Source organism: Micrasema longulum, unplaced genomic scaffold, assembly GCF_059751315.1.
Source record: "Micrasema longulum isolate JH-2025_06_02 unplaced genomic scaffold, ASM5975131v1 h1tg000605l, whole genome shotgun sequence".
Lineage (NCBI taxonomy): Eukaryota > Metazoa > Arthropoda > Insecta > Trichoptera > Brachycentridae > Micrasema > Micrasema longulum.
Window position 1 is genome coordinate 412,914 of NW_028277801.1, and position 25,544 is coordinate 438,457.

The 25,544-nt window shown below is 31.0% G+C and overlaps 1 protein-coding gene across 6 annotated transcripts in view; it reads right to left on the bottom strand.

The window, feature by feature from the left end:
• Wnt2 (Wnt oncogene analog 2) overlaps positions 1-18,742 on the bottom strand; it is a 210,880-nt gene extending 192,138 nt beyond the window's left edge. For 2 of the 6 annotated variants that reach the window (XM_088228732.1, XM_088228731.1), the window contains exon 1: positions 17,864-18,742. The gene's annotated coding sequence lies outside the window, so the exon portion shown is untranslated. The remainder of the gene's footprint in view (positions 1-17,863) is intronic. The other 4 variants (XM_088228734.1, XM_088228735.1, XM_088228733.1 and 1 more) reach the window with 4 other exon arrangements.
• Positions 18,743-25,544: the final 6,802 nt, after the last annotated feature.

A 25,544-nucleotide genomic window follows, 5' to 3' on the forward strand; every position in this document is an offset into this window, starting at 1 on the left:
ATTGAATGTTAAATAAATTTAAATGTTCTTACGTATTTAATATATACATTTATAACTGGAATAAAATTCACCGTCGTTAAATAATATGAAATTCTTAAATGGACAGCAAACACAATATTTTTCAGATTAAATCTACACCTTTTACGTTGCTTACAATTTCTGATTCAGTTTGCGAGGGCTCTAGACTAGAGTTCTGAAAGCAATTTTAAGCAGCTCGGCCAAAATGTGTAGTCTGTTTTTTGGGTGATCTCGTGTTGGTTGAAGTCGTTCCAACATTAAACTACCAATGCAAGAGCCATCTTCACGGTAAACTACATATTTACTAGTGTACCCTTAAGATAAGTAATGTACTCCCTCAAAAGACCAAGGGTCTTCATTTCGGTTTCGCTCATACTTAAAAAAAAAAGTTAATAAACGAGTTACCAATAATATTTAGAGTTTGTCTAAATTTTTGTCGACAAGGACTGGATTTAACTCCCTGCGGAGCTGTGAATATGAATATATTACAACAGAGATGAAGAACATTTTAGAGAATACAATATAGTCTAGGCATCTACGGGGCTTATAACCTAGATGCCTAGACTACTATATTGCCTTCTCTAAAATGTTCTTCACCACTGTTGTTATATGTTAATAAACAAGTTACATTATAATATTTCAATAATAAAAACTACGAATTTTATTTAATTTATTAAATCTAGCCTAATACTTTCTTTGCTCCTTTCACTATGAATTTGGAAAATTGTATAAAATAGTGAATGTTTTGGAATACCAAAAACAAAAATCAAGGCAACTCGGAACAATCTGTACCTAAAAGAACGAAAGATGTTTGATGAGTTGCCGAACGAGATTAGGGATGCTGAGTCTATCGTATCGTTTTGGGGGATGGCGATGGTTTTCGTCAAAAGCAAACATTTAAATAAGTAGCCCGTGTGTCATCAAAAAGTGTCCGAATTAATAATAGTTAAAAAATATATCTGTACCTTAAAGGATAAACTGAGTCACATCGAACGAAATATTCAGGAAACAAATTTTTGTGATTGTGCGATCTTCTAAATATGTTGTACAACAAATTCAGCATATTTCAATAATCTGTGACATAAAAGTATGACACTCATGTCACACATATCTGTGCCATTTTTGTCTGGATCTAAGAGAAGGTGGGGGTAATCAATCCTTTACTGAACAGGAGTCACTGGACGTGTCTGAGGCCTGAGGTTTTTGATCCCGCGTTTGCAAAAGATGTTTACTGTAGTGGACATCTTTTGCTGAAGACTTCCCTGAGCACGGAATATACGTCTCCTTTATCGCTTTTCTCTGACAAGGTAAAATTCTTCAATAATTACTGTTTAAGTGGGCATGAATGGTGGTGGTTGGTTTGCAACCGGTAGTTTTTGGGTAAATTTGCTGCTTTGGGGTGTTCTAGTGCTCCAGGGAGTAGATACTAACGTTTCCTATCACTATCAACATAAAGGAGTTTGAACTGGGTGATGGATTTATTTATTTTATTTATTTATACTTCCCCTTGTCATTACCTTGTAGTCAATGAGGTGGAGGGGCACTTTTTCTTACTAAATTTGGTTAATAGAGGAAGATATATAATCAATTTGCAATAAAAAAATATAAAAAATTGCTTGCTCGTATGAGTGAATCCGAAGAAAGACATTTTGTCTTTAAAACAGATTCGGGTATGTGGTGGATGCTTTCAATATCCAATAAGATACTTCACACACTTAAGGTAGACGTAACGTTGGTAAACCCAAACTCTGATGGCTGGATGGAGTGAAGCGGGATGTGGATGGTATTGGCATCTAGAACTGGAGGAGTACGGAGATGACGACAAACGTGAGAGGAGGCCAAAGCCGAAGTGGATTAGAGCCAATGAAGATGATTCTAGACTTCAATATTTCTTTCATAAAATGGTTTCCTATTTTTTTTGGAATATCTAATTCTATTCTTATATTTGACCAAGATGTTACGTTTTTTTACATTTTAAAATTATTAAAATTACATTTGAACCTTGCGATGTGGGCCAATACGCGAAACAATGCTTTGCAGTTTTTATTGAATGTTATCTACATAACTCAATGTCAAACAAGAAATTTTATTGTCAACAAAAGGATTCGATAAAAGCTCAACAAAAATCTTACACGGGAATAAATTATAGAGGCGGAAAAAAATATCCGTCTCGTGGTGTAATGGAAAACTTCTTTGATTTCCACGTATGAATTCTAAGAATTTGGAAATTCTATCTGTAACATTCTGTACATATGGCAAACAAGCTGTTGTTATTTTTGACATGTATTGTGTCCAGTTAGTATTTAAAAAGGAAGCTATTTTATTAAAAACATCATTTTTGAAACCCGTTTCTTTCTAGCGCTTTCGTTAAAATATTTCATTCATTTTCTTTGTTTTTTTCTTCATACGCGTTGCCTTTCTGGCAAGCGTATTATTTATGAGACCCAGTTTTTGGGCCGAATGTTGATGAGAAGTAGCATGAAGATAGCAATTGGGATGTGCTGGCTTTCGATACACTTTATGCCCCACGCTACCGTCGTGTTTTCTTGTAACTTCCACATAAGGAAGGGAAGGACCCTGTTTCTTCTATTTCCAAGATAAACTGTATGGCAAGGTGCAGGCTATTTAGGTGTTCTAGAAACTTTCAGTCTCTCCGGTGTGTGATCCCAAATCACAAATACATCATCGACGTACCGTCGCCAGCAGTGGCGAATGGTGATTTTACTTACAGGTAAGCTATAAAAAAATATCATATATTTGTACCTACAAGAAAGGTACCTACATAATATAATGTAAGTAATTTTTACTGTGAATTCATATTTTTCTGTGGTTCTGTATGATACAACAACTCTTATCCATAAAATCAACTCAAATTATGTAACTTCGTGATATATTATATTATAAAGATATATTATCCATTACTTTAATATATAATTCATTCAAAAATAAATAAAAAATACCACTATGAATTCAGTCGATATTAGGTATTCAATTGAAATGTCAACTAGCCGCATTGCTCTAGTAATTAAAAGTGCTAAAAACGCCCGCGTGGAGCGCTATATGTCCTGCAATATGACGCATGAAAGTAATTTATATATCAAAAGTACTATCTCAAAGAAAAATAGTCATTAAGAAGTAATGTTTGAAATACTGTTTTCCAAATCAAGAATCTTCAAATAATTTGTGTAATCTGCAAGTTTAATCTAGGAGAAAAAACCCGCACCCGGTTAATACATTCAAAATTTAGTATACTTATTTGTATAAAAAAATAAGCTGGAATAATCGGCTAGTTTCTTGGCTCACCGCAGGCGCTGGGCGCGCTTTATTAAAATTTATATTTGTATTTGGATAAAAATACAAATGGTGGAACTTATTTAAAATTAATAATTTATTTATTTTTCTGTAAATAAAGTTACAATAACACATTATTAAGGTTAGTCAAATATAATGGTAAGGTGCGCATAATCGCTTCTATACACGGTTTGCCCCTGGTTGCCAGACCTTGGGAACCAAGAGAGCTGTATCGCAGAGCGGTGATTTCAAAGCTCTCTATGAAAAAGATTGTTTCTAAGTTACATGTGTGTGCAAGGATTTAGTATCAAACTTCGTTGACTTCCTGCAGTCGTGTATTATTTTGATCGATGACTGCTTTTACGCGACGATTTGAGTACCAATGCAGTATCTTATGCACCACTGAATTCCAGAAAGGGAATGATGACCAAAATACTTTGGGAAAAAACTTTTTTTAAACTTTATTCTGTAATTACCCAGGTAGGCGTAAGCGTTACTAACAACTCCACCCACGTGGTATAAATTATATGACTTACTTATGGTTTATATATTTATTGCCTTACTAGTTCGTTTAATTAAGCCTCATCAAAGATAAAAAATAGGAGTGTACAATCCAGCCTACTACATTTATAACCTGGAACTTTATTACTAGTATTATCCACTAATAAAAACACTCATAAAAATCTAAGCGCTTTTAAATGTTCGCTCTATGAAATACAAACATTTTACGTATAGGACAGTGATGTGTAACCTATGATACGCGCGTCAGAGGTAACACACAGAAATTTTATATGACAAGTAAAGTATTTCAAGGAATTATACAAAATTAAATGGAGCCCATGAATATAATTTATAATATATCATTATGAACTTGCAACATAACCTGTTGGCAGGGCCGGTTTTTAGCACTACCAGCGCCCTGTGCGGGATTTCTACGGCGCCCCCTATTACCCACCCCTTCAGACCCATACAAAAAAAGAAAAGGTTTATAATGAAATCACCATTTATCAGCGCGTTTGGCTACATTGCAAGAGGTCTCAGGTTCGATTCCTGACATGATTAATATGAAATATTTATTTTAAGGGGTGTTATTACAATAGAGTATTTTTCATTCCCTGGACTGGTATCTGAAGCGTAAGACTGATCTTTTTTTTTTTTTATAAAAAATAAATATTTGCATTTTTATGATTTACCCAAATATTTCATTTTAAGGGCCATTTTCAACGAGTTGTAAATAACTCACTATTAGAAAATGGAATCAAGTTGGGGTAGAGTGGGATTCGAATATCGGACCTTTGGTCCGTGAGTCCGAGACACTAGCCACGGGACCACAACCCGATTTACCTTCATGTGACAAAAATAATCAAGATGAACTGTGATTGGTGTACCAATGCAGTGCCCTATGCACCATTGGGTGCGGAAAGGGAATGATGACGATATTATTTTGATAAGTGACTAAAATATTATTTTATCTTATTTATCAGCAGGCTTATTCTGTCACAATTTCGTTTCGTAAATTCATTCGTTCGTTCGTCATATATCCATCTCGCTCTAACGCAATTAAAATTGTATTTTGCTCTTGTTCCCTCTCATACGATTCGAATGAACTTACGAAACGAATATGTTACAGAAAAAGGCCACAGTAGACGGATACAAAAAACTTACATTGGAAAATATGCATATATGTATATATGTTTGGATAATTTATATAACGCCATTTTTGTGAAAATCACCTCAAGGGCGCTGTACAATAAATAGATATCCCAGCACGTCTTGCAGCTACGGAGCGCATGGACGGTTGTGATTCTAGTTCCTCGTCTCCAATTATGATATATAACAATTATGATATATAGGAGCTAGATAACATCACATCTTGCAGCTACAGAGCGCATGGACGGTTGAAATTCTAGTACTTGTACACTAAACTGAACTATAAGGATAGTAGATAAATATTTTTTTTCGGTGAATATGCGTACATTGTACATCAAATTATTTTGCACAATATTAATTTCCGTTTTTTTTTCAATGCCAATTTAATATTGTTTTATGTCCAAATGTTTGAAAACAGGCTGAATTTCCTCCCTTATTCCGATCTTAATTTGTTGCAACAGAGAGGGAACACATTTTTGAGACGGAAATATGGAAGTCTAGGCATTTACAGGGCTTATGACGTGTCATTGGCTAGTTTAAATGGCCACTTTACTGTCCATGTTTAAACATCCACAGCTCCTCAACTCTTCCATCAATCGACTAGTTTGACTGTTCAACCGTTTACAAAAGTACTCATTAGTATGTAGTTGTAGTATGTGTAATGTTCTCGTTCACTAATTCGGCTGTCCACAAAAGTCGCCAGATGAAAGAGTTGAGGAACTGTGGATGTTCAAACATGGGCAGGATGTTGAATGTTACACAGTGTAAAGTGGTTACTTAAACTAGCCAATGACAGGTCATTAGCCCTGTAAATGCCTAGACTTCCGTATTCTTCATTATAATTTCTTCATGGGGTCGATTATTTGGGATAGTTGCTGAATGTGCATCTTGAGTGGTTTATGTTATGTATATGTGCCGCATGTAATGTATATGTTTGTGTATGTTTTACATGTGCGTTCATGTGTGTGTGCGTGGATGGCTCGGAGTGTACATTCGGTATTTTTATTTATTTTAATTTATTACCTCAACGGAAAACGCAAATGTTAACAATTATTATTCTTTTCTCACTTAAATTTCTTATTTAATTTATTTTTTGTCACATTTAATGTTTTTATCTTTTGCATAAAAAAATGTTGTTTTTAATATGTATGTATGACTGTATGTTTTCTGAGTAAAATTAAATTACCTTCTTAAAAATGTTTTCCTTCTCTGTTGCAACAAATTAAGCCAACTTAATATATTACATTATTTATAAAGAAAATTAATAAGAATAGGCAATGCCTAATATGTTTGATTATATTTTAATTTTGCCTTCTTAAATATGTTTTACCATTCTCACTGTTTTCTAAACAGAAAATAACAATACTATGTTTTACTTATAATAAAAACTGATTTTCGTCACTGAACTGAACTGAAATATATCTCCTTGGTAACACATCCCCTCACTAACACCCATCTTCAGCAACATTTTAAAAACTGAAATAATTTATTTTTTTCATTTTGTCAAAACACAAAAATTCGTGAGTAAACTAAGAGAAATCTATAACTGGCCCATGAACTATAAAAATAATAAGGCTGTAGTTTTTTTTCAGTAAATTAATAAAATAAATAAACAAATGTTATTTCAGATTGTTTGTGTTCAAATTACTGATATATTTACATTATGTCGCTACAAGAAAATGAATTCGCCATTGAAAAAGCGGTACATTGAATACATCATTATGTATATTTTATGTTTTACAAGCGAAGAAGAGATAAACCTTTGCTAATTCGCTCGTCTGATTTATAGCACAATCGCATATTTTATTATTTACAGGTTTTCTTTGCTAATTCTTTTATAAGAATGACTTGAACGCTGTTTAGCGTCTTGATTATATAGTACCTTGACAACAAACACGTATAAATCAAAGTTAATGGGCTAGCTAACTCAATTAAAAATGTAAACCTGCGGAGATTACAATACGAATATATGTGTGTCAACTTATATGGTGTTGCTTTCTATGTAAATGAATTAGTTACAGTCGTTTTTGAGAAGGGAATATTTGGTCTAGGCATTAACAGCGCTTATGCCCTTTTTTGGCGGGTTTGAGTGGCCAATTTTACCAAGTAGCACATAGGGAAATATTACTCATTTTTTTACATTTTTAAAGTAATAAAGGTCAATAAAATACTGTCCAATAAAAAAAATTTTTTTTTGCTAATTACATGCAGCATAAAAAATACTTAAAGTTTGTAATTTTGAATTCCCACAAAAATGGTTAATTCATTAGCCACGTCCCTAATACGTCGCGATTCATGTTTATTAGTTTTTTTCCAATGAAATGTCTGTAGAACAATATCACGAATCTTGACGTCACAACAACCAAGGCCAAAAACGTCGCGTTTTTCTACGTACGTATTTTTATTCAGTTTTTTTTTTACGTTTATGTATGAAAACATTTCTCCACAATATCCATATTGATTTTGAAAATACAATCAATTATTCTTAATCCATTTCATATATTTTTATCGGTATTCGTAGTATGTGATATTTCCCTATTCAGCCAGATAAATCTCACCTAGATCAATAAAGTTGTTTTATTATTATTTATTGATAAAACATATATAATGCCGGGGCCTCGACTATAAACGTTATCTTCATCATGTACCGATGATTGAGATTGGATAAAACAAAATTAATATGCAGTAGGATTAAGCAAAACAATGAAATGAATGTGATGATTAAGGCCGTAGTCTGGTAAAACGCTCGCAAAATTAGGAAATCATACGATTTTACCATTTTAAAACGAATGTTTTTTTAATCCCGCAATAACAACAAAATAAAAAAAACATAAATTAGATAAGAACAATATTTTTTAAAGGTATTTAAAGGTATACTTAAAAGTATTATGTAACTAAAATATAATTACTTTTAGACCGACATATTACGCTATTTCAAATTTAGACTAAACTTAGGTATCTGGGATCTCAATAAAAACTAGGTATTGAACTAAAATTTGTTTTAATAATTTAAATATAATAAATTGAATATGAAAGAAGCCGAAGCAAAATTTTAATATTCTGTTATTGAAAAGAAATACAAGCATTTTAAATCACTTACATTTTTGTGACATTTTTCTTTTTTTCTACGTAAAATTATGCCTTCGGTAATACTTCAAAAAAATAAAATTTATTGAAATATATTAATTAAAATCTTTTTTTATAGAATTGAATTGTATTCTCTTTTTTTTTTTTGAAAAAGCGGACTTATTGCATCTAGAATTTTTTTGCGTCCAATCAAAACTATAAAAAAAAATTAAATCAAAAATTTTAAAATAAATAAAAAAACGTTTCGAAAACACAAACAGTAAAAACGTTATAGCAAGATTAGTGTGTTTATTGCTTACATTTTTTATATTTGAAACATTGTTAATTATTTTCTAATTTATTAATAATATATTCTAAAAAATATTTTTTTTAAGTTTTAAAATTACATGTATGTAAAAATCACATACATTATACAGTTTTCTTTACAAGAATGAAATAGTTTTTAAAATTAACAAAGTTACTAAAAGAGTATGAAAAGCGTATTAAAATTACAAATACATACATAATACAAGCTAAGACAGTATGAAAAAGTATAAAAATCATTTCAAAAGTAATAAAAATTACATTATGCGGAAACGATTTCATGGCAGTAGCAAAAAATGCCTTTTGGTTTTTAAATGTACCTACCTAGTTATTAACAACATTTTCTTTTTTCATTGTAAAAACGTGGTATTTTTCAATTATGTAAATTTACCCAAGTTTTCCGTAGTTACCTCTGAACATTTGAATGGTGATCCGTCATTCAGAATGACATAATTAGTGATGAATTGTATTATGACGAGAAGATAATAATTGGTTATTACGGATATGGTTCGTGAATCGTATCCGTTTGCCGCCATTCACGAGCAACATTTCCGGTCTCTATTGTTAGGTACCCATTACCTATTTACCAACAATTGCAATGGATAATCACCTTGTCTAGCCGAAAAACTAATGCAATCTTTATTTAACATATATTGTGGATAGTTTAAATGTATTTATTTATCATTTAAAAAAATTATTTCATAAAAAGGCATACATATTTTATACCAGGGAATCTATAAAAAACTACTGAATTAGAAAATTAATACGAAGCGTCCTCCGGTTAGGACAGTCGCCATCTAACATGACTCAGCCTATTCCAAGGTGGAGATTTTTTATGTTTTACAGTATAAGTAGTTCAATCAGAGGCGGATCATCTGTCAACAGCGTTCTAGGCAAGGGGCATTTGGCTGTTTCGATGGTTGCATAAAAGCATTATGAAGTAAAAAAACTTATAATGTTTGATCTTTCGACATTTGTTCACACATCCGTATTCCCGCATTTTCTCTCTGGATTATAGCACTAGAGTAGTGTTTTTTTACTCATTATACCATTGGCGTGTTTCTATTGTTTCGTATTTTAAAAAAAAATATCTTTTATGGGAACTAGACCATCAAAAAACCTATAAAAAAGTACAGTTTCATCTGCTGTCTTCGGGCGCAAGGTATATAAATATAACTATTTTTTAAAAACGCAAAAAGTACCGACATAGAAAGTTTTATTTTGATCCTCTGTCTAAAAACATTACAAAATCGGTTCAGTTTTGAGGTGCAAAAAACGGGACAACGAAACGTCGATTATGTCTATTTTAACAAATGGTCTGAAATGCGGTTGTCTTTTTCGCACAGTATCGGGGAGGCATCTGCAAGACAGTGACAGGAAAACAATGTTCGAATACCTATTTATCAAAATTCTCTGTCCTCACAATTTATGTAAACCAATTCGAAAATAATAATGTATCCAAGACTAGATAAAATAATTAATATTTAACTTTGGATTCTGTTCATTTAAAGTATATACGAGTATTTTTTTATATCTAGCAATAGCAAAGCATTGCCGGGTTCATGTCCAATAAATATAAAGTATATATCGTTAGTATATTTATATCGTATATAAAGTAAATATGTTATTATATTATGTATTCAATATAGGATTGCCCAGAACTGTTATTTCTCATCAACTTCAGGGTACCTGGAAAAATTACTAGACAGGTACTACCGTTTTATAGCAACAATTCGCGGACAGTGTATACTTGTAATGCTGTATTAAATAGACTCCTAGAACCCTGCAAAGTTATTCCCACGTATCGGATATATTTGGTGTAGGATATTGTTCTTATATATGAAACCTATTGAACTTTTTCAAAGATGGTGAATGGTAATTAAGCCTTTAGTATAACTGTTATATGAAACAGTGCTTTGTGATTTTCCTGTTATATTTACCATTTAAAATATTTTATTTGATTTTTACATTATTTTTTTATTGTTTTCAACTTCTACTGAATGTGTTATATAATTTTTAGGTTTAATTTTAGTTTCTAAATCTTGGTAATGTATGTTTTTTTAAATAATTAAACTAAATACGATTGTGTAAGTAAGTTTTATAAAAGGCAATTTTGCCGTGTATGTTAATAAAATAAAAAATAAATAAACTATATGTACGAGTATATGTGCTATAAATACATTATGTTTCTTAAACACAAATAATATATAAAAATAAATCATTTAAAAAAAACAAATTGGTGGCCTCCGTGGGGTAGTGGTTTAGACACTTGACTCAAGCATGGAAAATTCCGGGTCCGATTCCCAGTGAGAACACAAAAAATAATAATGTTATTTTTCTCAAGCATGGGCGTTCTGTGGCGTAATTTACCACTGTAATTGGGCTCCTGGCCTGTTTTGATAAAAAAAAAAATCAATAATGTTTTGCATATGAATATAAATAATATGTGTACCAATTATATAAAGTAATGCGTTTATTAGTCTACATATATTTTTCAAAAATATCTCTCGCTTGACTATTTATATGTGCAATTATTTTTATTTTAAAATATGTTCTACATTTTAAATCCTTTTTATTTGGCATTAAATCATTAAATATTTTTGGGTCAATTATCAATTAACATATTATTATCATCGTCATTTCCCCCACCTATCTAATGGTACATGGTCCCTCTGCTGTCCGAATTAATGTTTTCTAAAGATTTCATTCACCCTTTGCTCTCTGACGGTACAATTTTGTCCAGCGCCGCGATTATGAACGCTATCTTCATCAATACATATCGAAACGAATCTGATATTTATGTAAGAAATGTGTACTTTAGTACTAAAATTTTTTTTCGTGGGAAACCAGTAATGTAATATGTTTAGAAAAGAAAGTGTAAACACATTTTATTTTTCATACAAAAACTTAATTTTGCTCTGTAGATAAAATTGAAGTTAAATTTTAACTTCCCTTTAGAATGAGGACCCAGGTGTAAAATAACTCATAAATGTATTAAATAGGAATTCATTTTATGTAACTTATAACTGTCGGTGCATATTTAACCCTTTTTAAGTAGTTTCAGCTATTGTTAAGTAATTAGTTCCAAAAAATTACTCCTTGTATCAGTTTTGCCTAGAGCAGTCACGTGTCTGGTTGTGTAAAATAACATCTACTTTTTAAAATCGATATTATATGATATTATTATAGTTGGATAATTTATATGGCGCCATTTTTGTGATAATCACATTCACATTCTACCACTTCTTCACAATATCTTAAATAATCCCACTTCGCCTGTTTATCTCAGAGAGCTCTTCCAACCTCTTTCACAACACGAACTATCTCTTCGTTCTAGTAACGAAAGAACCCTTTTTATAGCCTGCCATCGCTCTAAATTTCTTGCCTCCTCTTTCACAGTAGTAGCCGCTCGATTGTGGAATAATCTACCTACAATTGTTTGAGATGCCCCTTCTTTATTTACATGTAAGTCGAGATTGAAATGTCACCATCTAAATATTTCAATTGTAAAACAATATACAAAAAAACAATAATAGAAAAATATAAATAAGAAAAATTTATGCATGTCGAAAAATGGAATGCAGAAAAGTTATATAATAATACATTGAAATATGTTATTAATAATATAGTCATTTTATCATTAAATTCTGTAATTAATTGATAGTAAAAATAAATACAAAATAATACAAAAAAGTAATAATAGTAACACATCCACATATATGATAGAATATGTAATTTAATAAACATAATAATAAAGTTAAAATATATTTACTGTCACTGCTCTAATTTTCTTGCCTCCTCTTTCACAGTAGTAGCCGCTAGATTGTGGAATAATCTACCCACAAATGTTTGAGACGCCCCTTCTTTATTTACATTTAAGTCGAGATTGAAATGTCACCATCTAAATATTTCAATTGTTCCTTTATCCTTCTTCTTTCCGTCCCATCCCCTCTCCAACCCTTCATATTATAGTGTTATTTTTTTATATCTTTTTATTTTTTTAATCTTTGTTTTTAATTTTTGTATAAAATTGTAAGATTTAATATGTCTATGTATTTGTAATTTTCTCAAACTGAACGGTTTGGGTAGGTGGGAAGAAATTGCCTTAAGGCAATATGCCCGCCCTTATACGTATATATAAAGTGTTTAATAAATAAATAAATCACCTCAAGGGTTATAATTATTAGTAAGAATTTTCGTTTATTGTGTATTTTTAGAATTCCGTAATAAATTTTGTACGGTATCCAAAATAAAACACTTTTATTGAATTTAATTTTACTTAATTTTTTTTATTTTTTAAACATATGTAACGCGTTTTGTCTTGTTAATCATGTCCTTACAAGACGAAACGATTATTTGATAAAATTTTATTATAATGCGGACTTTCAATATGTTTATGTAAATAATTGGAAAAATATCAATTTTTAATATGGCAATTCAATGGCGGTTAAAATTTGTAAAATGTTTTTTCTTATACGAAGAGTTTTTTTTAAAAAAACAAGAAAAATACTAAATCGTTTTCAAAACTATTAAGTTATATTTAATAGTCAACCTATACAGATTAAACTCACGCCCCTGCCTTCATACCCTCTTTTTTCAACTATTTCTCAAAACATCAAACATTTTTATAACCCAATCAGTGCATGTAAAGGTTGCATACTGAAATCATGACATGTTGGTTTTATATTTTTGTGCAACTATGGTGAAGGTGTATAGTGGGTTTTGCATGTTAGTTTAATTGGTTTTTTGACGAAGAAACGAATACGTCTTGAAATTGGTAGACAAAGAAAAGTCTACAAGTGGTTATATAAAAATATTTAATAACATTAAGTCTACAAAATATATATTTTTTTAAGGTTTTTCCTCTTGGTAAAGTAGGTAAATGTATAGTACATTCATTTCACATTTTAGATACTACGTTCCTGCGAGATACCCTGCGAGATTCCCTGCGAGATCTGAGATAAAAATAATTATTATTTGCAAAAGATAACAAATCCGATTTTACAGCATGCGTCTATCTTTTAGGTACCCCATAATATACTGAAATATTATTATATATAGCCAAACCGGTTTTTTAACGATAAACGTTCTAAAAAAGGACGAAACGCACATTTTGATTATACAATATTTAGAGAACGTCGGGTTTTTATCGATAAGTACTAGATTTTACTTAAGAATACATAGCTTTTATCGATGCGTATCTTAATAATTTTGGTAACATAAAGATAAGATGGTCAGTCTTACGCTTCAGATATCAGTCCAGGGACTATGACATATTCTAGTGTAAAAACATCCTTTTAAAATAAATGTTCCATACTTACCATGTCGGGAATCGAACCCGAAACCTCTTGCATGGTAGGCAATGCGACAATTACACCACGAGGCCCGTATAACAATAGGAAGTTAACTTTTATCTTAAATTTTTTTAAAAAGCTAAAATATTTTTTGGTTTGAAAAATAGAATATGCATTCCTAACATCTTCAGTTACAGGTAACCGACGAAGATACTTTAAATTATTATAAAAATATACATTTTTTTGGATTTAAATATTGATTTTACTTTATACCGTCTCGATATGTGTCGATGAAGATAGCGTTTGTAATCGCGGCCCAAAGGGACTATCACACCCTCTCACTTATGTTTAAAGTAGGTATTTCATAGTGCTGAAACAATTCAACGCTCATCAGTTCATGGTTGACCTAATTATCCTTCTTCTTCTCTAACTCATATAGAGTCCATGCGACTTGACTCTGAAATCATCTTCCACCCTCTATCAAAGATGTTTCCACAATAGCTGTGGTTTTGCCGATTTCCCGCTCAGCTTTGCCAAAAGGAAGATTAGAAGCAGGACTCTTCAATTCTGGAATGATCGTTATTTGAGTGAAACTACCGGATGTATAACTAAAATGTTTTTCCCTACCATTTTCTATGCCTATGATTTCAAGAGAATGCAGAAGGCTGGCTACGAGCTAACCCAGATTCTTACGGGTCATGGTGGGTTCATGAGCTACCTGCATCGCTTTTCTCTCCCATATCGACAGCTGCCCATGCGAGGATAAAACTCCCCAAGATGTCCCTCATCTGTTGATGCATTGCCCCTTTTTCAGCTTTCAGTGACAATAGCTGGAGACGCGATGCAGAAGCCTGGGTCTATGCGACATCCCATCGGTGATAGGTAATAAAGAACTCGGCCAACAAGCTGGCTTCTCTTGAAGAATTTTATGTGGTTTCTTCTCCACATGAGCAAATGCTGATGGGTTCCTGATTGGCCCACTTTAAAATATCCTTTCTGATCCCAACAGTTTAAATAAAAAGTAATATAAAAGCAGAAAAATTATCTTTTGAAATATAAACGTTGTATATTATAAGCAAAGTATAGTTAATAAAGAACTCACACGAGAGGTAGTATCATACATGATCAATATCAATATAGTGCAGGCAATTGGTTAAAAAAAACAAAGCAGGGAACAAAATGCCGAACACTCTTCTAGTGGAACGGAAGACCTGTTGACAACTGTCAACAGGCTGGCTTCTCCCGAAGAGCTTTAAGTGGTTTCCTCTCCACATGAGCAAATGCTGAGAAGTACCTGATTGGCCTACATTAGAATATCCTTCCTGATTCAAACAGTTTAGCTAATATAAAGTACTGTAATAGCATAAAAATCTTTTTTTTTTCAAATATAAACCTTGTAAAAGCAAGGTAAAAAATAATGCATCTCCCATATAAAAAAATAGCTCTGTTTAAATCACGCCTAAAGAAACATCTTCTTTCTGTTCCTTAATCTCTCTTATCCTCTCTCTTTTTTCCCTTTTCATATAAAAGACTAGGATCAATATGAGTTCAATAATATTTTGAGCTTTTCCAAATTTGTGTAGATAAGGACGACTGATGGAAGAATTGAAGGAATGAAAATATTCAACCACAAGCTGAATGGTGAATGTTACGCAGTACCTATGTAAAGTAAATAACTTATCTGTATGGTATTTCTTGACATGTATAAGTTTTTATTATGTACTTTGTATATTGACATTTTTTTTTATTACTGTAGGAAATCAATGTATGATAAGGTTACGAATGATTAAATCAGGTGAGAGTGTATATCTGAGTCAAGTATAACTGATAAGATTAAGAAAGGATCTCTGAGATGGTTTGGTCACGTAGAACGAATGGACGACGAAAGAAAGGTAAAACAAGTATACATGGCGAAAATGAAGGGCAACGTGAGACGAGGACGACCAAGGAAGACGTGGCATGATTAGATAAACCAAAATCTTAAGTCTGGTCATGTCAAAAGCAGACAAAACCGAAGGGCATGTATGACAAGATGTATGAATGTGGAAGAAGCTAGGAATGTATGCCAGGATAGAAGTGTGTGGCGGTCCATTCTCTCTGCCTACCCCTACGGGGAAATGGCGTGATGGTAGTAGAAGTAGTAGTAGTAGTATATTGATGTGTCATCATATTTATAAATGTATTGATTTTAGTAAAAAAGAGTCCCGACTTAAAGCGGGTTTTTTCAACAAGTCGGGATATAAAAATAATTTTATTGTGCTGTAATAAAATTGTGTCTATAAAAAAAAAAAATATGAATATCAAAGAGTTTTAAAGAGAAATTTTAAATTTTTGTTGAAATTCTTGATAAAAAACGGATTTAAATACCTTCTTTTTTTAATGAAAAGAATATACTTTTACTATAATTTTCTCATTTTTAGTGACAATTTTTTTAAAAAAATATTTATATCTATTGTATTCTTCATTTAAATTAAAAATAAATTGTATGCCCACACACAGACTATGCTTTTGTTGGTTTTTTTTGTGTTTTTGTGTTTTTGTGTATTTGTAACTAATATAAGTATACCTAATGTAAATTCCGGCTATCCGGCTGTTAATTTATATCTGTTATTCATTGTTTTTTTTAAAGTAAATAATATTATAAAAGTAAGTATAATTATAATCTCTACCAACAAGCAACAGAAAGTGGCTTGGTGGGATTTTAGTTTTAGTAAAAAATATACGTTTGAAATTTTTTAAATTGTAAAAATGTATAATTATATTATTTAAATAAAATTAAAAATGCAAAAAAGAAATTATAATAAAAATAAAAATATTTTTTTAAAAATTCAACCGGGCAGCGTCACAACACACTACCGCATTCCTTCCGTGCGCCTTGAACGTAGACCCCGACTATACCTACCTATTTTACTAGGCAATCATAAAAATAATATGTGGTTACTGTGGTTACATATTTATAATAAGAATGAATTAGAAAAACTTATCAACAAAAAATTACAATTCAATCAAAAACGTGTGTAGGCCATTTATCAGCTATCTTTAACCTCTCATCCTCTTCGCGACCAATTTTACTAAGGAAACCAGTCAGTAACCTCTTTGGCTTGAGGCTTGAGGCTCTTACAACATTAGGAGGAAGTTTCAAAATAAATATGTATAATTATCATTCATCATATTCCCCTTCCCGCACCCATTGGTGCATAGGGCGCTGCGTTTGGAAAACAAGTGCAGTATATTTCAATCGTCTGTGACATAAGGGTAAGGTAACTGGTCTTACGCATCAGGTGCCAGTCCAGGAACAATGAAATATTGCAGTCCAAACAACCTTGAACAATTATATTTCACGTCCACCCTACCAGGAATCGAACTCAGGACCTCAAGAATGATAGCCGAACGCCTCAACAACCACACAAAGAGGCGGGCTTACCTATATCTCCACTCGATTTTCCAATCCGGGATTTTTACCTGAGAGCAGCCATGTAGTCAAATATACATGTTTCTCTATTGAACTAACATCGTGCCGATTTAATGATAATTCCATTAGGAATTGTTGAATTTTAGACCAAAAATTAGACAAATTCGACTTTTTTATTTCTTTATTGAAATGTGGAAAGGTTTTTGTGGAAAGGTTCTTTACTTTCTAGCCTGTAGAACCAGAGTATCGATATATATATATATATATAAATATATAGTATCTGTTCCTTTAAAGGTGAACCACGGGAGTCACATTGAACAAAATGTTCATGAAACAAAATTTTGTAATTGGGCGATTTCCAAAACATGATAACTTTTGAACCAAATAAGATAATTTCGTCCTTTCAATATAAAATAATGATTATTTTGATAATAAAAAAACATATTAAAACTGCGTATCGGGGACTATTGATGTTTTTTGCATTGAAAAGAGTATACTTTAGATTTTTATTTCAACTTAAAAAAACATTTTTATGACGAAAGTGGATTTCGGTGTTTTATTCACGTATAAACAAGCATCCATAATGTCTGCATTTTCAACTTCAAAATGGCAGAAGAAGAAAGCAGAACTTCAAAATGGCTTTATTTTCTAAGGTACTGATATATATATGCATAATGCATATAGATGTACACCGTCGATATTATTAAAAATATTTGGATATATATTTTATTACTTTTTTTCATTTCGGAGCTTTTGTGTAGTATTCTTGTGCACTATTATTTTTAAATAAATTTGTGGAGTTACTCACCTTATTATTTAAAATGAGTATAGCAGCGTGAAGTTATGAGTTATGAGTCAATACTGCACTCCAGGTAAATTGACTCACATGTTTTTAAACACGGATTAAATCACAATACATTGTTTTACTCTACTTAAAATCATTACAATTCGAAACACTAATATAATACGGTGTTGTTTATGTTCCTACTGTTCTTGATTTGCAAATAAAACAATTTATAATCTCAAACACGTCTCTAGCCGATTTCAAAATGTATATTTCATTTTTATATTCAATAAAAATACGTCGAATTTTATTTACAAGACGTTACGAAACCGAATAATAAAGACATTAATTAATTTAAACAATAAAAAGAATATTATTCACATTTTCGTATTAATTACAACTAATCACTTAAATGTTAACAACTTGTAGAAATATCCAGTTACAAATGGGACAGCGAATAATTAATACAAACTTTGTAATTGCTTGATAGATTTTATCAGAAAAACACAATAAATTCGTATTTTTATTCACGACACTTGCTAATTAAACAACTTTTATTCACCATACGAAAATACGGTTTTAAAAGCACTGTTCACTATATGAATGCAAATAATAAAAAGAAAAAATTATTTGAATCTTGTAATTATTCAGATTTAATAAAAAAACACTGTAAATTAATAATTTTAATTCACGGCACTATTTAGAGAAAAAAATATTTTTTACCCTAGGAAATATTTTTGATGAGTAAGTACTTAATTAGTCATTTGTTTTTTTTCTGTGTCTATGGGTTTTATTGTTCGAATCTTCGTTTTAATTTCGCGCCGGACGAAAAGGCGGGAATGTTATGGCGCGGACGGGTTTGTATCAGCGGTGTATGACGTTCGGCAGTCAGATCACTACTACTCAGCATCCCGTGGAGCTACAGGTAACTTAACAGTTCAGGTGATTCCAAACATCACGGATTTATCATCTCAATTAAAAACGTTGATGTCAGAACTTTAGAAGGGAATCCATGGAACAACGCGATTAATACTCGCGAAATAATAATAATAATAATTATAATGGTTTATTAACAAAAAAATACAATTGCTTTATCTACTACATATATACTTAGGTAATATATTTCTCTGGATTACGTCTAGTCTACCTAACTAAAAACAACCTGTTTCAAGGTAGACATTTTTATGCAAAAATAAACAATAATATTACTACCTACGAGTTTATTATACAGTTATACAATATTTAATTAATACCATTTATTATTTAAGAATGTTTTAAAGTAAATGATAATTGCAATGTAATTAATGTATCAACAATATGTTAAGGACTGAATTGAATCCAAATACTTTTTCTTCAAAATAATTTCCAATCTTAGTTAGATTAATGGGAACTAATTACCAGGGGCCAACCGTGTATAGAAGCGGCTATGCGCAGCTTACCATTATATTTGACTATCCATAATAATGTTTTACGGTAACTTTATTTACTGAAAAACAAACAAATAATTACTCTATCTTATTAATCATTGCCACCATTTGTATTTTTCTCCAAATATAAATAAAGCGCGCCCGGCGGCGCCAGAAATGAGCCAAGGAACTAGCCGATTACTCCAGCTTATTTCTTCATACAAATAAGTGTACTATATTTTTAACATCTTAAACCCAGTGGCGGGATTTTTCTCCTATTTACTAACTTTAAGATTACACAAATTTTTTGAAGATTCTTGATTTGGAAAACAGTATTTTAAACATTGTTTCTTAAGGACTATTTTTCTTTGAGATGATAATTTTGACATATGACTCGCAACACATGTGGCGCTCGACGCGGCCGTTTTTGGCATTACTCATTTCCAGAACAAATCAGCCAGTTGACATTTCAATCGTAATGAGAATACCTTATTTGTACTGAATTCATTGTGATATTTTTATAAACGTTTGTATAAGTTATGTGTTAAATTAATGGATAATATAGCTACATAATATAATATCTTACAAAGTTACGTCGTTTGAGTTGATTTCGTAGATGAGAGTTGTTGTATCACACAGAACCACAGAAAAAAAAAAGTAATTTATAGTTTATATATATAACTCACATTAGATTATGTACGTACTTTGTAGGTACAAATATATATTTATTTATTTTATAGCTTACCTGCAAATAAAATCACCAATCGCCACTGCCAATTACGCATGTTGTAATAATTTAGGGCGCATAAAAAAAACGGTCATTCAGTAGGCAATGATTGATTATGTGTTATTAATATTATATAAAATATTAACTTTGTGATCAAAAATTTTTTACCAAATGTTATTAAATATTTGTCTGTAACCATTTACCGACTTTTCTATGTCTACCTATGTCTGTTTTGAGACGTGCCTGTCTTTTCATCGGGACACCAATTAAACCAACACGCAAAACCCACAAAACACCTTCACCCTAGTTGATGCATAAACATATAAAACCAACTTGCCATGCTTTCAGTAAGCAACCCTGACTTGCACTGATTAGGTTATGAAAATGTATGATGTTTTCAGATAAACATTTTTTTAAAAAGGGAAAGTATGAAGGGAGGGGCGTAAATTTGATAGGTATAGGTGACCATTACAATGGAACATCGTATAATGGGCTTTATTGAAAGGTTGTTTGATTATTGATCAAAGAAACATTTTTTTAAAACACAAGATTTATTTATGGTTCATCAAAGTTAGATCATAACATCGTAAAGTAGGATTACATTGCTATGTTGTGTTGTGTTAATGAGCCATCTAGACACTTTTACCCCCTCCTCTCTTTATTGTACAGTGTACATATTTAGTTAATTTCTGTTTCTAAAAAGAAGAAAAAAATTTATACACTTAAAATATGTCCATATACAACTTATTTTCTCAAATCGAACGGTTTGGGTAGGTTAGAAGAAATCGCCCTAAAGCAATATATCCGCCCTTATATTAAGTATATAAAGTCTTTAAATAAAAAAATAATATGTTATTATTTGTATTTTTTTAAATAAAGTCTCATATATATTTATACTAAGAAATGTTTATCTCACCTGGCTCGGAGACAGTGTTACAGGTGGGAAGCAGACAAAAAAAACAATTAGCAAGGAAAACATTCAACGATATTCAAATATTTTCTCGTACTAAGGAATGGACAGTAAAAAGATAATTCATTTATAGCCAAATATTATAACCATAACATTAATAGGAATATCAACATATTACAATATTTATTTATTGCTTTCTGGTTTTCACACGCACGAATCCAATAATCGAGTATAAAATAATGAATTGCATATATTTTAAATCGTTATAAATATGCGGAACGTAAAAAAATATATTATAATAACGTATCTACCTACCGCATTTAAATACTTGTATAATTCAAGAGATGTAGCATAAACTATTTTATCGATCTAAAATACAACATGCTATTCATTTTTTTAGTTCTTCAATTTTTGAAAAAAAATAAATAATGTAATTTAATTTTTTATCAGATTTTTATAATTAAAAAAATCTCTATTATCTTAAGAAATTGCTAAGACTTAAATTTAAATTCTGAATTAAAACTGTATTTCATAGAAAACTAGCGGACCCGGCAGACGTTTTCCTGCCCGAACGTAGGCTTGCCTACTATTAGCTTGGAAAAAAACTTTTCATTTATAAGTAGGTACCTAGGTACTTGTTTATGATAGAATCCCAAAAATTTTCATTATTAATATTCAAATATTGAATTAAGGCAGGTACTTAGGTACTTGTTTATAGTTGAATTCCAAAGCATAAAATATTTCTTTTCAAATAAAGAATTCATTTTGCAAATGTCAAACTCGGCTCTTCTCACCAACAGGGGTGCACTTTGTTCATGAATGCGATTTTCAAAAATGTATTGAATGTCAGTTAATATTATTTTAGTGTTACCAAAAATCTAGTAAAAAGAAATAAATGGGAAGATATTAAAAGGATTGTAAGGAAAGAATCTGATTGGGATCCATGAAAGTAAACGTTGTTTGTAAACATTCAAAAACAAACTTTTTTTAAACACAAAAAGCCAACATCCTTGCATTTTTTTGTACATGCATTCTCGTCGAATGCAATCCTGGTAGGCCGATAAAAAAGATTTATGCTTCTAATTTTTTTTTACAGATTCGATTGAAATTTTTCTAAATATCTAGGAACACGCGCAGCGCAAAAATCTGCATTTCGCTGAAAACCGCACGTAAATCAGTAAGGCCGTTTAGGAGGAGTTCAATGACATCACACGTACTGAAGAATTATATATAAAAAGATAAGTCAATGTTTCCTACCTCAGAACAGGTATTTACAAATACCTAGTGAGAATAAACAGTGTCTAATATGATTGCATACAAATTATTTTCTTAATTGTATCAGAAACCTTTGTCACTGTTTTGCAAACAGATCATATTATATACTACTTGTGTTATTTCATAAGAAAAACGCCGTTTTTCGTCACTTAACTGATTTGAACTTTCAGTTAAGGGGATAAAACATCACTTTTTTTTTATAAACCCTTACGGATTACGTTCATTTGACAAATTAATTTTTCTATTTACATTCTATTGTTAATGATAATATTTTTAACATTTTTTAATTATTTTTTTATATAAATAAAACACATAGTAGATATTATACTCCCAGGGGTTTAAAAAAAACCTATTTGGGACCGTACATAAAAAGAAAACATTTTTGTGACAATACATAATATTATACATAGTTAATACAACCAAAATAGTAAGAAAATATCATACAAAAAACATAAAACACAGTACTTTATACCGTCTATATAAATTACATTAAAAACTATCACTATCAATAAGATTTAATTAATATTTTTTGATTGTGATACTTTTTGATTGACTTTTGGACGGACACCTTTTGTAATGGTTGTCTGAGTCTTTCGTTTAGTTTTGTCTGGAAGTTTATTGTATAATTTCAGTCCCTGGTTTATTAGTTTCGACTGTCCTTGTCTCTTTTTAAAATGTTGTCTATGATATTGTTCTGATATAGTTTTAAGTCAGCTTAAAAGCTATCTATACAGATATTTAATTGTATTTTACAATTTAATACATTTTCACTCTTTAGACTGTGTTAAGGTGTTTAGCATTCCTGTAGATACTTTCTTTTTAATGTTTCTTTATTGCATCTGGGTACAGTCTTAAGACAACATGCCCACCCTTACATGTATATACATTGTTAATGTATATGAAGTGTTAAATAATTAATAATAAGACAGTACGATATTCTTGAACATGATACAATACAAATTGCTTTTGCTCCGCATTTACAGTCTGGTCTATGAAAATCTTGCATTAATTTAACACCCCTTTTACTACTGTCATTCGCACCTTTAACTCCATAACTATCGTTTGAGCTTTTAAATATGTGTCGCTCGTCCATGTCGAAGGACGTTCTTGAATAAAACTAGTGTTCATCTTTAGGTAAGTAAACAAATCTCTGCTTTTGGTTGACATAAGGTCGTCTATTGTTTTCACTGAAATGAAGATAAGATAGAATTAGAAAATGTCTATTAAAAATTAAATTATGGTAATCAGGATCAAATTAAACTTACCATACAATGAATAACTTCAGCCCTACGGGAAATTGGATGAAAAAAATGTTTTCTTACAAGCAGTAAAAATTAGAACCATAAATATGTATAATAAGCCTTATGGTCGTAAAAAAATATAAAAATAAAATATTGTAATCATATCTTTGTCCAAATTTTTTTTTTGACAATAAGTTGATATAATTTTAAAACATTACCTAAATTTAAGTAACCACATGATTTTCACATCAGGTCATTAATTTTAAAAGCAAAATTGATGTTTAAACCACTTTAGCAGTGACGCAATAAATAAATGGTGTTACCCTATTTCACTCAAAAAAACTCTTGAGTTATGGGCTTGGCACCTTCAGTCGAGCCTACAGGATTGGTGCTAAATAAATCTTATAGGTAAACTTTATGCATTTAACACAAGTAATATATATTATCTTGTGGGCTTTGACTGTTATCGAGACGTAAATTATGAACTCTGGTATCTATTTTTGTTTTTTATTTATTTGAAAAATAATTTTAATAACTATGGGGCACCAAATAGGCAAATGAAATAGGAACGAGGAAGTTCAATCCTACGGGAAATTTTAAATAAAAAATGTTTTTTTAAACGCTATAAAAATTAGAGCATTCAACTGAATGACAAAGTTTCTCGAAAACGTATGCAAAAATTAATAAACATGAACTACTTTGGACTACGTCACAAGTTCTGAATCAACAAACGATAGTGTTGTGAGTTGCGACAGATTTTCGGTTTCCGGGAAGCCAACTCACCAATCGACAGAAATCACCGACGAGAACTCGTTACGTTACGTTAATTAATACCGCTGATAATACGACATGAAAAATACATTTTATTTAATTTTTGGCTTAGTTTAATAGCCAATTGACAAATTTATTTTTTTTAAAACCACCAAACTTCTTCACTTATAAATTCGTATCTAACCAACAAACGTCAAAGTGTATGGACTCATAAAGGTAATAAACCAAAATCAGTGATCGAGCGTCCCATTTTCAAGACAAACAAAGACTAATTTTTCCGAGTACCTTAGCCCTGTTCATGAAACGTGAGGCTACTAAAACAGGGGTCCAAATATATAAATAAAATTTTAAAAAAAAAAAAAAAAACGTCAAAGTAATTTTGTCTTAATTTTTATAATTATTAGTATTTTCATTTTTGTTAAGTTTTTTATTATTTATGTTATATTTTGTAAATTATACATAATCATTCATTTTTATTATGATTTGTGTGTTTTCTATTTCACATTTATTTTTTTTAAATAAATATTTGCGTTCTTATGATTTACCCAAATATTTAATTTTGAGGGCCATTTTCAACGAGTTGTAAATAACTCACTAATAAAAAATGGGAATCAAGTTGAAGTAGAGTGGGATTCGAACCACGGACATTTGAGTTGTGTGTCCGAGACACTAGCCACGAGACCATAACCTGATTCAAATATTATTATTATTAATTTGAATTGTTTAAGCATCATTTAATAAAAAAAACACATGTAACAAGCCGGAAACAATGAACATTATAAAATATTGAAATAAATAAATAAATGATAATTAAAACATTAGTCTCTGAGATGGTTTGGTCGTGTAAAACGAATGGACGAAAAAAAAGTGGTAAAACAAGTATACATGGCAAAAATGAACGATATCGTGCGACGATGACGACTAAGGAAGACGTGGCATGATCAGATAAACCAAAATCTTAAGTCTAGTCATGTCAAAAGCAGACTGAACCGAAGGGCATGTATGACAAGATGTATAAATGTGGAAGAAGCTAGGAATGTATGCCAGGATAGATAGATAGTGTGGCGGTCCATTCTCAATGGCGTGATGGTAGTAATAGTAGTAGTGGTTAAATAATCATCATCATAATTATCATTTCCGCACCCAGTGGTGCATAGGGCACCGCACTCGTAGACTAAATACAACATAATTCGATTATCCGTTATGTGAGGGTAAGGTGATCTGTCTTACGCTTCAGGTACCAGTCCAGGAACAATGAAATATTGCAGTTTAAACAACCTTAATATCAAGATTTCACGTCCGCCCTGCCGGGAATCGAACTCAGAACCTCGAGAATAGTAGGCGAACGCGGCACTCTCTGCACAACGAGGCGAAC